General features: G+C 44.2%; 1 pseudogene; it reads left to right on the forward strand.

Annotated features, from left to right (window-relative positions):
* Positions 1-2,533: 2,533 nt before the first annotated feature.
* LOC132424238 (mortality factor 4-like protein 1 pseudogene) lies at positions 2,534-3,422 on the forward strand (annotated as a pseudogene).
* Positions 3,423-4,168: the final 746 nt, after the last annotated feature.

The raw sequence follows: 4,168 nt of genomic DNA on the forward strand, positions 1-4,168 counted from the left end.
GCCCCGGATAGGTCCTCGGGGTCTCCTCCCCGAGAGGTGGAGCAAGTCTTTAGTGCGGGTGCGCGCGCCGAGCGCCGGCCCCCAGCGGAGAGCTCGGGCCCGGGCGGGGCGGGGACACCAGATCTTGGTAATTTACCCAGATTTATTAAGACGGCGCCTTCCGCCGCCACCCCTCTTCCATGTAAGCTCCACTGGGGAAGAGAGAAAGGATTTTGGCTGTTGTGTTTACAGCAGGGCTGGAACAGTGCCTGTCACTTAGAACAATACCTAGCACATTTATCTACTCAATAAAAACGTGTTGAATGAATGAATGAACGAAAGACCGAACGGGCTCTCTCCTGCACCACCCCCTCTTTACTAGTTCCACAAATTGCTCAGATCATAATTCTCCAATCAATAAAACAGGGATAAAAATAGCTATCATTGAGTCGTAAAAGCTTGGTATAGTTCCAGGCTCAAGCAGAACTTTGTAAACATGGTAAATATTGGCTCCCTCCCCCTTCTCTGTGGGTCTTTCCTCTGTGCTCCTGGTTGCCCAGTCCTCCACCGATCAATGTCTTTGGGGGTAGGTAGAGAGGAAAGACAGTCCCTCATTATTTTGTTTACCTATCATTTATATCCCATCAATTTCCAAAATAGAACATGAGGTAGCTTTCAGTAAAATGTATGTAAATTAAAAAAAATTATTTCTATTTATGTTTTGGCCGTGCCCAGGGGCATGCCAGATGCAGGATGCTAGTACCCCAACCATGGTTGGAACCGTGCCCCCAGAAATGGAAGGGCGGATTCGTAACCACTGGACCACCAGGGAAGTCCCAAATGTATGTATATTTTAAACATTAAAGCTACTGAAATATACATGTTAAAATCCTTTTGAAGGAGGAGAAGAAAAAGAAAAAACAACTAACCATCTAGGTAATTCTAATTGAGAATTCAGTTTCACTTTCAGTTTTCTGACAAGGAAGGAGTACGATGCTTCACACTTTTTGTAGATGTTAAAAAAGAACATTTTCGTCCATCAAATTAACTAACATTGGCTGTTGCCCCTCTGTACGAAAGGCACAGAGACGATCATAAGAGGATGTCAGACTGTTTCACATGTTACCCTTACTCTTCATTCAAGAGGAACAGAGTTCCCACCAGTCCCATAAAACCCGACGGGAACTCATCATGGGGCCTTGGTCCTCACAAAAGACATTCAACATTGAAAATATTTTCAGCAGCAGTTTAAGAGAAGATGCAGAAATAGTCTCTGAAAGTGGAGGAAAGCCAATTCAAAATTGCATGTACCTTTTTATAAAGACATATGCATATATTACAACTAAAAATATATCAAAATGTTAACTATGACTAATTGAAGATTGGGTGATTATATATGATTATTTTTTTCTTTTTACTTTCTAAATTTTCTAGGTAAAAATTTTTACTTATACAATCAGGGAAAAGATTCGCTTAAAAACAAATGCTGGACTTCCCTGGTGGCACAGAGGTTAAGAATCCACCTGCCAATGCAGGGGACATGGGTTCGAGCCCTGGTCCAGGAAGATCCCACATGCCGTGGAGCAACTAAGCCCGTGTGCCACAACTACTGAGCCTGTGCTCTAGAGCCTGTGTGCCACGACTACTGAGCCCACGTGCCACAACTACTGAAGCCTATGCGCCTAGAGCCCATGCTCCGCAGCAAGAGAAACCACCGCAATGAGAAGCCTGCGCACCTCAACAAAGAGTAGCCCCCGCTCTCTGCAACTAGAGAAAGCCCACGTGCAGCAACAAAGACCCAACACAGCTGAAAATTAAAAACAAAAACAAAAACAAAAAACAAATGCTGTCCACCCCAAGATGTAAAGAGTTTAGTATTTGTCACTCCACTCTTCACAAGAGAAAAGCTGAACCAATGGTAAAATCAACTCTTCTTAGATCCATTAGTGAATGGAGGTCACAGGGCAAACTGCAGCCCCCAAAACTGGAGAGACGGGCAAATGCAGAGAATCAGTAGACAAGGAGCAGAAGCCTCAGAAAACAGGAAAACAAACCGTGCTTGACTTACTGCTGGAGGCTGAGCATGGACTAGCTTGAGAGTTAAAAACTCCTGGGGCGGGGCGGGGCGGGGGGTGGGGCTTTTCTGATGGCGCAGTGGTTGAGAGTCTGCCTGCCGATGCAGGACACATGGGTTCGTGCCCCGGTCCGAGAAGATGCCGCGGAGCGGCTGGGCCCGTGAGCCATGGCCGCTGAGCCTGCCGCGTCCGGAGCCTGTGCTCCGCAACAAACTCCTGGGGAAAAATCGGCCCGGATGTAGAGCTGGAGGTGCCTGAAGGCGTGTCTGACGCGGAGCTGGGCGGGGTAGAGAGTAGGGGACAGTAGTCGTCGAGATGGTGGGAGAAGGAGGAGGGGGCGGCAATCACTTAAAATTGGTGCGGAAGCAGGACCGGAAGCCTAAATTCCAGGAGGATGAGAGAGTGCTGTGCTTCCGTGGACCTCTTCTTTATGAAGCAAAGTGTGTATAGGTGGTCATAAAGGATAAACGGGTGAAATACTTTATACATTACAGTGGTTGGAATAAAAATCGAGATGAATGGGTTCCAGAAAGCGGAGTACTCAAATACGCGGACACCAATTTGCAGAAACAACAAGAACTTCAAAAAGCCAGCCAGGAGCAGTATGCAGAGGGGAAGATGAGAGGGGCTGCCCCTGGAAAGGAGACTTCTGGTCTGCAACAGAAAAGTGTTGACGTGAAAACAAAAAAGAACCAACAGAAAACAACTGGAAATGGAGATGGTGGTAGCACCAGTGAGACACCCCAGCCTCCTACAAGAAAAGGGCCTGAGGAGACCCGATTGTTGAAAATGAGGAAATATTCATGAACAGAGTTGAAGTTAAAGATTCCTGAAGAACTAAAACCATGGCTTGTTGATGACTAGGACTTAATTACCCGGCAAAAACAGCTCTTTTATCTTCCTGCCAAGAAGAATGTGGATTCCATTCTAGAGGATTTTGCAAATTATGAGAAATCTCGAGGAAACACAGATAATGAGTATGCTGTTAATGAAATTGTGGCAGGGATAAAGGAGTACTTCAGTGCAATGTTGGGCACCCAGCTACTCTACAAATTTGAGAGACCACAGTATGCTGAAGTTCTCACAGATCACCCCGATATGCCTACGTCCCCGGTGTACGGAGTGCCACAACTACTGAGATTATTTGTACGTATTGGAGCAATGTTGGCCTATACACCTCTGGATGAGAAGAGCCTTGCTTTATTACTGAATTATCTTCATGGTTTCCTAAAATACCTGGCAAAGAACTCTGCAACTTTGTTTAGTGCCAGTGATTATGAAGTGGCTTCTGAATACCATTGGAAAGCTGTGAGAGGTGCTTATACTCACTCATGTTTGGATCTCTGTAAACACATTTTTGTTTCTTAGTGCTTCTCTTGTACAAATGATGCACTTTGGAAATGTTACTGTAAACAGAAGTGATGTTTGTTTTCTGTTTGATTTTAAACAGCAAATAAAAGGGGTTACAGCTCCTTTTTTCTTTTCTTTTCTTTTTTTTTCATTTCAAAGTTGCTACCAGTGTATTCAATGATGGACAACAGAGAGACGTACTGTAGAGTGTTTTATTGCTTAGTTGACAAAGCTGCTTTTGAATGCTGGTGGTTTTATTCCTCTGACACTACACACTTTATAATATGTTAATACTATATGACAAAATGCTAGTTCCTAAGGTTCAATTCAGTGTGTATAACTGAACACACTCGTCCATTTGTGCTCCCCCTTTTTTTTATGGTGCTGACAGTAAAGACCCCGTCCTTTGCAAGTCATCTATGTTGTTCCTTAGGCATTTTATCTTTGCTCAGATTGTCAGAGAATGGTGGCTTGTTTCATGGTTTTCGTATTTGTGTCTAATGCACATTTTAACATGATAGACGCAATACATTGTGTAGCTACCGTTTTCTGGAAAAGTCAATCTTTTAGAAATTGTTTTTCAGATCTTCAATAAATTTTTTCTCTAAATTTCAACAAAACAAAACAAAACAAACCCCCAAAACTCCTGGGGACCCAGTCTTAGCGGGGTCCTCCTACTTTCTTGAGCTTTCACACAGGTGCCCCACCAGAAGGAAGAGAAAGTTTCCTTCCCATTTAGCCACAGGGAGGTGAAAAGTAACCAT

This window comes from Delphinus delphis, chromosome 4 (assembly GCF_949987515.2).
Source record: "Delphinus delphis chromosome 4, mDelDel1.2, whole genome shotgun sequence".
Classification (NCBI taxonomy): domain Eukaryota; kingdom Metazoa; phylum Chordata; class Mammalia; order Artiodactyla; family Delphinidae; genus Delphinus; species Delphinus delphis.